A 12,635-nucleotide genomic window follows, 5' to 3' on the forward strand; every position below is an offset into this window, starting at 1 on the left:
CTGAATGTGAATTATACTGTGTTTCAGAAGTTGGATATTGCAGGCATTCTCAGCTTTGCTTGAGACTGACTCTCCTTTGCCATAATAAAAATAATAGTGATAATAAAAAACCCCACCAACCTATCTTTAACTACCCTTTCTTAATGAAACTTGGATTTCAAGCAATGTTTCCTAATAGAAAATGAATCGTGTAATAAAAAAATATATATACTACTTCATCCTTAAATCCATAACTCAAACCCAGGAGCAGTTTTAGTCACACGGAGTTTAAATTACCAGCAGGTAGTTTTTTAATGGAACTTTCACCAATGACTATAGTTCCATATTACAAGAAGAATAAATTGTGTTGTTTATATCTCTAGAAATTAAAGGGAATGAAAGATGCATTAACCTCTGCAGTGGGAAGTTTCCTTGACCGTATACTTGTTGATTCCAGCTGAATGAAGCTCAAGGCCTGAGACTACTACTCTTTAGTAAACAGAGAGCAAAATCCACTATTTAACGCTTCTATTGGCATCACAAATGAGTTTTAATAAATGAGACAGTGAAGAGGAGCAGCATATTGTGAAGCACAAAGATTTTGAAGTTTTGATATATAAGAAGTCTAATTTAAAACCATGAAACTCCTTAAATTATTTTCTCTTGTTCAAGACCTAGAAAAGTGTTTTGTTTTTTAAAACATAAATAAATATTTAATTGGTCTGTTACCTTCTCAATGACAGCTATTTAAGAGTTATTTTGCTGTTGTTTTTTAAGAATCTTGAATGCAGTAAAACTAGTATAATGGTAAAGGACTAATAATAAGCAAAGCATATAAAATGATTTCATAAATAAGATATAGATCTTAAAAGTCAAGCATACAAAGCAAAGATAAAATTTTTATTATCATGACAAATTAAATAGTACATTAAGTGGGTAAAGTATAAAGAATCCTGAAAACTCCTTATCCCTTTTTTATCTTTTTTTTAATCCCTCCTCTAAAGTGCATTTTTGGGGGCACTCTTTCCTGAATCCCCTCTCCTCTTCCAGCAAGCTGTGTAGATGACTCTATTGTGTCATTAGGCCACCATATATATTCCTTCTTATGACTATCATACTACATTGCAAATATTCATATACATATATATTTTTTCACCCGATTGTGAATTCTCCTAGGTCATGTTTTATTTGTCTCCGTGTTTCCATGCACAGAGAGTGGCAAAGTCTAGTGTATAGTAGATGCTCGAGAAATGTCTCTTTAATGAATGATTCCATTAACCAAACGAATGAGTTAGAGTTAAAAGTAGTATTTCTCTCCTACAAAAGAGAATCTCTTCTGAAGCAAACCACTTGCATATATAGGCCAGAGAACCTACAATACATCATCTTTCATTCATTTAGAAATATTTATTGAATTAGGTACCAGACATTGGGAACACACTAGCTAACAAGGTAGAGATGGTCCTTTTGTTACTTAATTCCATATACCCCACCTCTTCCCCCAGTGCGCCTTTATCTTCTACTCACCCTCCTAATGTCTTAGACATGACAAAGGTTTGTCAATAATTAAAATTAAATAATACTTTTTAATTAAGAGAGTATATCTTTTTTTCCCACTGTGCTCTTAAGTTGTTTATAAATGCAATACTCTATTAGTCCTAAAATAAAGTAGGAGCCTGTTGCTGCATCGTTAGCCTGCAATTATTATAGGAAATGGACTGTAGAATAGCTATTGATAATTAGTAAGCCAGAAAAACAAAGAGTAAAGTTAGTCAAGGGAACTTTTAGTCAGATATCTAATGCTAAGTCATGTATCGTGATTCACACTCCTTAAGTACATATTGAGCATGTTTCGTGTGCTGGGGATTAAATATCGGCTAAGATGAATAAAAATCTTGGAGGAAGGTTTTATTAGAGTTGGAGGTATAAATAAAAAGGCATATATAGGACATTAGGATATATATATAATTATAAGAGTAATGAACAAACATAGGAGGGCTCTCCAAGGAGTCATGGGAGGTAAGCAGTCCAGAGAGCAGATGCAAATACAAGTGTTTTTTACAATATGCGATGATACACACACGAGCACATAGATATCTCACTTTTCAAAATGGTGGCATAGTAGTCCTTTTATTTGGGGGGTTCCCTATTATTATATAACCTTAGTCTGATTGTGTAACCTTGACTGATATCTATTATGGATTTGTAGTGTGTGTGATTCATTAACTGGGTGATTCAGAGCACCGGGCCAATGGTACTAACGTTAGGAGTCTCAGTACTCCTTGGGCCAATTAGATTTATTTGGCATGTTAAATCTCAACCAGCTATTTGAGAAATTGTAGAATATGTTAATAAATTAAATAACTGTTCACTATTAGATATTAGCTTGAAGGCTCAGTTCAAATATCATCTACTTCAAAAAGAGAAAAGTTTCGATAACGTCTCATACGCCAATACCCATTTCCCACACTATTACCATAAACACATAAAGGGACAAAATACCTTGACTTGTTTTTTCAGAAGAATATTGTCTTTCCTCACTCATGTTTCACTGCCTTTCTTCCCTCCCTACTTTGAGACTTAGGACCTCCTAAGACCTGCACAGAGTCAGAATACCTCCCTTCGGCGCTTGAGCAAGAAGATAGATCATAAGGCTGATTATGAGAAAGAGCAGGCCTCAAACTCTGAGCATCACTCTCTTGCAGCAAACAATAGAGAATGTAGATGAACCCACGCCGCCCAGACACAGTCCTGAATTTCCTAGGAGACCTGTAGTGGTGCCTCTGGGGTGGTCAGATCTGTTGGGTATTCTCTGTGAATATCACACTGCTGCTCATCCTAAATAAAATTAGGAGGCCGACGGCCTATGATCAAAGGAGCTGTGGTGCCATGGTGAGAATTCTGGTTTTGTTCTGAGTGATATGGAATCCATAGGAGAGTTCTGAGGCCAGCTGACATTTTTAAGTGATCACTTGGCTAGTCTGTGGAAAATAGATCATACTACTGAAGGCAAGAGTAGAAGCCTCTGCTAATCCCAGGCCATCGGGGCTCTCCACTGCCTACTGAGGAAAGCCAAAGCACCATAGCTCAGCATTCAGGGGACTCTGTTATCTGGTTCTAGTCAACTGATCCAGACTCATACAGGCCCTTAGCTCCAGTCGCCAGCCGTTTTCTGAGCACATAGAATATTGTCATTACTCTTTTTCATTTGCATCTGCCATGTTCAGAAGCTTAAACGACCTTCCTTCTGGTTCCCCTTCTCTACCTACCAAAGTCCTACTCATCCTTTGATATCTCAGATACCACTTAGTCCATGAGGCCCCCCAATCTAAGAATATTTAGTCCCCCATTTTTTTGTCCCCCATTTTTATCTGACTTCAGAAATAGTTCTTCTTGAACTTATATAGTAAGTTATGTATTTCTCTTCCACTGGACTGTAAGCATGTTGAAGTTACGGAACAGTCCTCCTTATAATGCGTACATCTGTTTCTTATATTCAATGCGTTCAACAGATGTTTGTCAAATTAAATGTGGGAAGATATTCCTAAATATTCATTTGTCTAATCCAGGACAACTCTGATACAACACCCGTTGTCTCTATGCTTTCTTGTACTGAAGGCAAAGTATGTGAGAGGAAAACTATTCCATGTTTCTTTCCCACTCCCTGTTTAACTGTCTTGTTTTTTTTTTTTTTAAGATTTTATTTATTTATTTGATAGAGAAAGTGAGAGAAAGAGATAGAGAGAGAGAGCACAAGCAGGGGGAGCGGCAGGCAGAGCAAGAAGCAGAGAGCCGATGTGAGGCTGGATCCCAGGACCCTGGGATCATGACTGGAGCTGAAGGCAGACACTTAACTGATGGAGCCCACTAGCTGCTCCTTGTCTTTGGCCTTAAGGAGAAAAATGTGGAAAGGACAAGAGGTTTGCATTGAGAAGAAAGGGAGTAAGAAAAAAAGAAGAGAAAAAGGAAGAAACAAAAGGGGGAAGAATTTAAAAGAGGAGAGGGAGAGAGAGAGAGAGAGAGAGAAAGACACAGCCTTCAAGTCATGTGTGAGATGCCTTCATGTTCACCGTTTTATCCTTTGGTGTAGTTTGTAAGTCAGAATTTAAAACAAATAACAGGAAAAGTAGGTTGTCGTTCCACTCACTTTCTTGGTAAGGTTAAAGGCGTCCTAGTTTTTAAATATGTATAATCTATGGACCGCGGATCCGGATGGTGTTGGTTCCAAGTGTAGCTCCACCTCTTCCTACCTGGACACATTTCTTAGCTGTGCTTAGTTCAGTATCTTCATCTGCAAATGAAGAGTCTATCTCCGAAGTTACCACGAAGATTAAACGTGTCACTACCCTGAAAGCACCCAGCACAGCATCTGACCAGGATGAGCACTGCCTCAAGTATTATCCAAACACCTAGTCACGCGCTTGTCTAGCAAATTCAGTGTGTGCGATGTGCTAGGCATTCTCCGAGCCATTCTCCGAGCAAAACAGGAATCGTTCCTGCCCCTATAAAGTTTTCTCTTCAGCTTGAGATGTTTTCCATGGAACAAGAATATTTTACCTCATTGTTAACCCACACTTGATCAAATCAATGTTTCTCTTGTCTTACAAACTTGTCCTCCATGTTATCTATTTATTTTTCTTATTTTTTTCTCTTCATTATCTTGGTTTCTTTTGAAGGACTTTTATTCAATGTCATTTACTGTTAGATTATTGTCCAGTCTCCCCCTGGTTTGCAGAGTCCTTGAGGCCAGGGAGTATGACCCCTTCCCACCCTCCCACCCTCACCCCCCCATTGGAGGCCTGGCCTTTAGAGAGTGGTTTCATGGCTGATCTAGTGCTGAGTTTGGTTTTTCTGGGGCTCTCAGGCAGGGAGCGGAAGTGCCTGGGCTAGGTGTGGAGTCCAGGCCTTTGGGATTTCTCCCAGTTGTCAACAGGAAGATCCAATCTGGGTTTTAACACACGTCTTACATCTTGTCTAATTATGATTATCACTCCCAATTACTTACAGCTGCTGCATATTATTTTCAGTCTTGGCAGTTTTCCCTTGTATTGCTCCAGTTTTTATTTTTAGGCAAAAGCAAATGTAACTGTGAAATATTTAGTTTTGGTATAATACCAATTACTTGCCTAGGCAATTTCCTTAAATTACTCAAGCTTTAACTAAACTAGCTTTGAGTCATATTTTTAAGATTCTTGCTAAAATCTTAGGTGGAGTTACTTTAGTTACATTAACTCTGCCTCCGTAAGAAAAAGCTGGCCTCAACTTATGTTTTACTGAGAAAGCTTGTACCTGGGAAGTGAATGATTTACACCTAAATTAGATTTCATATAAAAAGAAGGTGATTAATGTGGATTCAAAATAGATTGCACATTAGTTTACTGAGAAATTATGCATCATTCATTCTCTCCAAAAAGACAGCACAGCTCTGTTTTATTACAGACTGTGGGAGGCGACAGCTCAAAAGATATTTTAATGCTCTCGTTAGCAAAACCCACCCCTTAACACCACCATCAGCAGGTGGAGGGGATAGCTGGATTCAGATCACACCCAGATTTTCTGGATCATTTAATTCAGCCTAAATACTGGATGGAGTTTAGGGGAGGAAAAGGGTACTAGAATGGGATTTGTTTTACCACTTTGGGCCATGGTGTCTAGAAGAAGCACGCAAGTCTCAGCACAGGTGACACCAGCTCACTCTTCCTTTCTCTGCTATTTCTTGTGCAATCAAGTGGCCCAGACCCTGATTGGATGTGCTGTGTTAAAGACTCCGTCTCCTCATGTACCATCTCCCACCTGTGGTCCAGAGGTAGGGTTGTGTGGCTACCCGTGCTCTTGCACTAGGTCCTCTAAGGCCTCCTTCCCCGGGCTCTAGGGTTGAGGATGCCTGGGTAGCTCGGTGATGCTGTGGTGGAGCTAACGATGCGTGGATTTCCAGATTCTCTTTTTCGTAGCACACCCTTATCGTGCCATCGACTGTTTCCTAGAATACAGAGAGGTAAGCATGGCCCAGGTTCCCTGCCGCTCTCCGTCTGGTAGAGTCAGGCTTAATTTATGAGCCTCTTGCCTAGCGAGCTTCGCTTAGTTATTTAGGGAGAGAAAGTAGGAGTTGGTAAATGGCTTTGAATTCCTGCCTATCAGCCTTCTTTTTATCTTCTTTAGACGTAATCAGTCTGACAAGTGTGCACTTTTTTTCAAAACCAAGGCCTAAGGTTATAGCAAATCCATACGTAAATACTTAGGCTTACATTTTAGATTTTTTTATTTTTTCATTTGATCCTGTCTTCGGGAAGTTCCAGCATCTTTTACAGACAAGAGCCTTCACAAGCATAAAAATGTAACAACACTGTTTTCGCAGAAAGCGCCTTTATCTTCTATTATGAACAATGAGGAGAATGGCTAGAGAAATCACACGATTCCTTCCTCTTTCTGACTCGTGGTATTTCCCTGCCGGCCTGTTGTGAGCAAGTCCGAAGCTGTTTCTCTGGCAGACCACCATCCTCGAATCCTTTTCTGCCTACTGAAGAGCCATTCTGCCAAAGTTCACAGTACACAGTCCTATTTACTCAGCATCAACTACATTAGGAATTTTAAACATATGTTTGTCTCTGTTATTACCCATATTCAGAAATCTGCCTATTTGCCGATAAATACTTTTATCTGCAAATGCCAGATGAAACTATCCAAGACCATCACCTCTCATTTGAGCTAAGGAGAATAAGTAAGCAATCACCCGAATAGAAACAAATTCTGCAGCCTTTTTTTCTGTCCTTCATAGTCATTGAAAAAAAGTTTCAAAGCGCAGATTATTCATCAATATCTTCTAAATGTGTGGAATTTTTTTTTTTTTTTGCTCACTCTGTTTTTAGCAGATCAGAAGTGGTTTACATGAATCTATAGTAGCTCCGTTTCGAAGTGCGTTGCCAACAGAGGTAATTTTGTGTAGCCCTCAATGCTTCTTTGAACTTGGGCAGAGATTAGTTATTTATTCTTGATTGGTTTGAAAACAGGTTTCTATATAAGCATCATTACATATTTTGGAGCATGCGTGTGTACGTGTGTGGGAGTGCGTATGAGCGTTTCAAAAGCCGGCTTTGTTGTGTGAAATGTATATATAAACATATGATACAAACTGCCTCGACCACACAGATTTTAGTGTGGGCCTTTAAGGCACCACTGAGCTGAAGAAAAGAGGGTTTTACAGAAATAAAAATAGAAACCCAGCTGTGTTCTTAAGGTCACTAATAGTCACTGCCATCAGCTGTATCATCAATGTGACATTGCTCATGTGGTAGAAAGCAGGAGACATTGCAAACCAGTAAACGTTTCTGCAAGTCGAATGAGTTTTTAAGATTTTATATGGGTGGGAGTGAAATGATTTCAGTTTTTACATAAGTGTTTAAACTTGGGGCTTTAATGATCGAGTTACCTTATTGGTTAAATTTTATTTTTCACCTCTTTTGGGTTAGGCACATTATCCTAAAGCAGCTTCTTGTGCTATTCTACAACACTGCTCTTTCAGCATTAAGGGTCCAGAATTTCACAAGGTTTGATGATCCTTTTCGTTTTTTAGAATATTACCTTTACCTTCCAATGTTTTTCCCTTAGCTTTTCAAACGCAATAAAGGCCAGTGATTATCTGGCCCTGTAGTTCTGATTTACTTAAATTGTTCCACTTGTTATGCTCCAGATTGATTTTCAGTTATTCTCAATGATTCTCTAATCATTACCATTATATTTTGGCTATTTAAAAAACCTTATTAAATCCAAATGACTTTGTATAGAATTCAAGACCCGCTGTAAGCTTTCCTGAAGCTGCCTTGCCAGCCCGCCCCAGGCTGCTGTCTGACGTGGGCCACGCTAGTTGCCCCAGCCAGGAAGGGCTCTACGTTCTCAGGACACACCTGGGTCTTTGCTCCATTCGTGTACTTGCTCATGTTCTGGCTTCATCTGAGATGGGTTTCCGCATCTCTACATGCTGGAATGTACCCATCACTCAGTGCCCAGCTCAAATGCAACCTGCTCATAAAGTTAGAACCCGTCAGAACTCTAAGTGATCTCGGGGGTCATCTGCAACCCTCTAATGATATGGATGAGGAGGCAAGGTGCAGATGAATGATGTGGTGACGTCACAGGTAAAAATAAGGCTCAAGCTGAGGTATGCTGGTTCTCCGTGCTTCCCTTTCCGGGTAGCCTCCCTGCATTAATACCTGACTCTAATTGGAATTAATCTGCCAATTTCTCTTTTTTATCCACTAGCCATTTGCTTTTACCTACACTTTACCACTCTCACGTTCATCAACTTCAATAGAGTCTGAGTCTCTTGAAAATAAGGATTATATTTAATTTACTTCTGTGTTATTCAGAGCATTTGATCAAGTAGTTGGCACTATCGAAATATTTATTACAGAGGACTACAGATGAATTATTTTAATTTCTGCAGTTTAATGAGCTTTCACTATAAAAGAAAGGAGCACAATAGGGAAGGTCATATCACCAGTGGAGATTTCAGGATTTGGGAACATTGACTACCACTGGTTCTATGTTACTGAAACCAAGAATCTCGTATTCCTGGACGTCTCTGGAGACATCGTATGACAAACCTACAGAGTTGCACACGCTCCCAGAGAACTGCTGAAGAATCGCTCTTGTCGGGGACTCCCAGCTAGAGGTGCCGGTCAGAGATGGAGACGGTGTTGGTAACAATCAAGCAACCACGTGTCAGCTTAGCACCTCTATGCTCTGGTTTTGTCTTCCTGGTAGTGTTGTTATGAGTGAGTAGCAGATGAGCTGAGTAAAATGCTTAGCACAGTGCTCCGTTAAGTGTTCACCCAACAGTAGCTTTTAAGATGGATTAGTATTTATGCAAGAAGCACCAATGTAAGCCCTTTCCTTCGGCCCAAGAAGAAGTATCTTGCTGGAATAAGGCAATGTGTATGTCAAAATTCTATACATTTGAGACGATAACAACCACGGCAACAATGCTCTCCTTCGAGAGGACAGCTCCAAGAACGCAGATGAGAAAATTCACTCATCACACAAGTAACGCTTGAGCAGCTACAGATGCTTATTGCTCACTTACTATACTCGGTATACCGTTCTGGGCGCTGGACTCCAGTCTTAGCCTACAGTTCCTCCAAGTAGATCACGGTGCTCCGAACAAACCACACTCGTAACCCCCCTGGCCCACAATTCGTATTTCTTCAACTTGAAATCACCTTCTTCCACTTCCTCCCACATTTCCAGGCTCCATTTGCCCTACTTTTAGTTTCTCTTAAGGACTTAGTTCAAGGGTCGCTTCTGTGATAACTTACTTGGCCCTTTTAACCATTATTTGCTCCCTCCTTTGAGGTTCAACTCCAATTCAAACTCCTCTCTCATGGCCTTGCTTGCTGACTTGCCTCCTTCCCTGAACTGTGGGTTTCTAAAGAACAGGGACCTTGATATTTCATCTTTCTTTACTTCTCTTTTTCCCTTCCCCAGTGGCTAGCACAATGACTGCACATAATAAGGGCTTAATAAATAACTGCCCTTTTTATCTCCACATGAGATAAATTTGCAAAATATATTTGTTTCACACACCTTTTGTGTCTTGCCTTCCGTCCCCTCCGTTGCCTTTTTACTTTAGCTGCTGCTATGACAACCAGCTGCATGCAGGGCAAACAATTCTGAGATATATTCCACATGGCTCCTCACAGGGTTCCCAGTGGGATGGTGCTTAGTGACCCATAGCAGGGACCAGCTCAATAACACATTCTTGGACTGGCTTTCTCTCTTTCTCTGTTTAACTTGTTCCAATCTCCTACCAGTGCTCCTTGAAATTTCCTTTCCAAAATAATCACCTATTAGTGAGAAGCTCATATTGCGAGGATCCACACAAAGACAACACTCTTATGTGAAGAAGAGAAGAACAGGTTATAAGTACTGTGTCTAGGGCAATTTCATGCCCTGCACCCCCCATGATAGTGCTTTGCACATAGTAGGTATACAATAAGTTAGTTTTGGATACATAAATTAAGCAAAAGTCAGTATTTATCCTATCTCTTCGCCTCTACTCTTCTTGGCTCTTGATAATTCAGTTGCATCACTTTTATGAGGTCTGCATTAATTACATTGTTAGCAGGCACCTCCCCTTAATAATGTAAAAGAGGTCTTAAAATCTTAATTAAATCTGATTTTTTTTCCTCATAGATTTTATCCCAGGAATATTACCCACTGCTCTACACTATTATCATTTTGGTTTTTGCTACACCAGCAACATCGCCTAATGAAAGTTCTGTCTCCTATTGTATTTCTTAAATATTTAAAAGCACTCATGGTTCTTATATTTTTATTATGATTTCTACTATAAAGTGCCCCTCTCCCCACAACCTTGAAATGCTCTTCAGCCCGCCTTACATTTTCTGCCTAAAGTGATCCAACTTGTAAGATGGGAATATGGGAAATACAACTTCTATGAAAGGAACGTGGGGACATGCATGCAAAAGTCAGATGTTGGGTGGTCCCACAAAGGATGAAAAGAAAAGAAGGCCAATATGTTTGCATAGTGATCCTAGCACTGAATGCATTACTCAGTCTGGATTCATACTGATTTTTAAAGATGTTAGTAATATTCTTCTCCCCAAATGGAAAGAATATACTGCTCATAATTTTTCTGGACACCTTTTATTTATTTATTTTTATTTATTTTTAAAATTTTTTTGGACACCTTTTAAAGGCATTTTTAAAAGATGGTTGGGAATGTTTTAAACTGTCACATCAGAGCACCTTACCTCTACCTCGTTTTATGGATATTATAAACTTAGCCACTTATTTTATTGTTCAAAAGAGTTTTGACTGTAATTGAAATATGACTTCTGGGATCACATTAGTAAGCTTTTCAGTCTATCAGTTGATAAATTTTCTTAAAGATTTATTTTTATTTATTTGAGAGAAAGAGAGAGGGGGAAAGGGATAGAGTGCTGGAGCCAACACCTGCATGAGGGAAGAGGCAGAGTAAGAGAATCTTCAAGCAGACTCCCCACTGAGCACAGAGACAGCCCTAGGGCTGGATCCTGTGACCCAGAAGATCAGAACCTGAGCTGAAACTAATAGTCTGATGCTTAACAGACAGCCACCCAGGTGCCCCGATCAGCTGATAAATTTATATTCACAGTTCTTTGATCACAAATCATGAGAAGCCTTATTATTTCATTAGATCAAACCTTAGTTTGTTAGAGATGCCTCTACTTTAACATGCTTTTCTATTATCCTAGCCAAAATATGCACATTTAACTCTCAAGCTGGAAAATTATTCTTAGGTAAGTCAGAAAAAGAGTAATTTAGGAGTAACTGGTTTTTACAGTAATCACATTATTCACACAACAAATGCTTACTGAACACCTACTATGTGTTAGACATTGTTGTGCTTAGTGCTGAATTTACAAAGATGAATAAGATCTAAGCCTTGGCTTTCAGGAACTTAATGTCAAGTAGGAACAAAACTATCTAGAAGAAAAGGGTTGATTTTCACTAACTCATATATTATTAGAATTCCAGGATTAAAAGAAACTTTGAGAGACTCTATTCTTTTTTGTCAAAGTATAATCAAATCCGGAATCTTGTTAGAGAAAGACATTTCAGGTTTATGCCATTTTAAAGCCAGAAGGGAAAAAAAAATAAAAAATAAAAAATAAATAAATAAAGCCAGAAGGGACTTACGTCTAGAGAGGGAATAGCTACACAGAGGATTAATTTAATTCTCTAGACTTCTGAGTTTGGTGTCCTATCCAGCACACTGCACTACCCACATTAATTTATTTAGTATCTTGTTTCAGATTTTTATAACTCCTACTGTTTATCGATACCGAATATAGCAAATACATTCTTAAAAATTTTTCGAAATATAAAATGATCAAGAAAATTTCATAGTCTAGCAAATTATGTCACAGTTACATACCACTTTAGTGATTTCAACCAACAAAGCACAAAATGAGGTTTTTATCTATATCTCCCTCTCAAGTAAATAAAATCTTTAATAAAAATATCAGTGATGTTTGAATAATTTTCATATTAGCTTATATTATGAACAGTTAATTTTAATTTATACCAAGGAGAGTGAGAATGCTGCCTGGCACGAAAACAATAGGTATCTATAACATTCTGCATATATATCTAAACTGTCTTGATTCATCGGTTTCTCAAAGGTACACATGAAATCTGGAAATTAGCCAAATTAGCATCTTTGCATAAAATGCAGTTTGTTCTTTCACGAGAAGGATCCATGTCCATTTGATATTTATACCTGAAGTCAGGACCTGAAAGCTTGAAAAAGGAATTAAAGAAACCACAGATTCTTAGAGAGCATAGCCTAGTTTAAAAACAAATGTGTCAAAAAAAAAAAAAAACCCAAACACACAAAAAATACAAATATGTCAATTTGGTTTTATTGTAGTAACATTTCTTGACCTTCCTACTACACCAATACCTAAGTGGAATTGCTAGTGAAATCAGAGAGCCACATTTAAATGCCTGCATTCTAATATGCATTTTCCATTTCACACTAAATTTAATTATCGTCACAATTATAAAGGAAATTTAGCATCATTCTAACAGTCAAAAGAGAATTTCTAAAATTTCCTGTAAGCTTATGTGCAAGATTTAAGGAAAGCAACCATGAA

The 12,635-nt window shown here is 38.6% G+C and overlaps 1 protein-coding gene across 1 annotated transcript in view; it reads right to left on the reverse strand.

Annotated features, from left to right (window-relative positions):
- NEGR1 (neuronal growth regulator 1) overlaps positions 1 to 12,635 on the reverse strand; it is an 813,801-nt gene that overhangs the window by 5,421 nt on the left and 795,745 nt on the right. The gene's annotated exons all lie outside the window — the stretch shown is intronic.

This window comes from Canis aureus, chromosome 8 (genome assembly GCF_053574225.1).
Source record: "Canis aureus isolate CA01 chromosome 8, VMU_Caureus_v.1.0, whole genome shotgun sequence".
Lineage (NCBI taxonomy): Eukaryota > Metazoa > Chordata > Mammalia > Carnivora > Canidae > Canis > Canis aureus.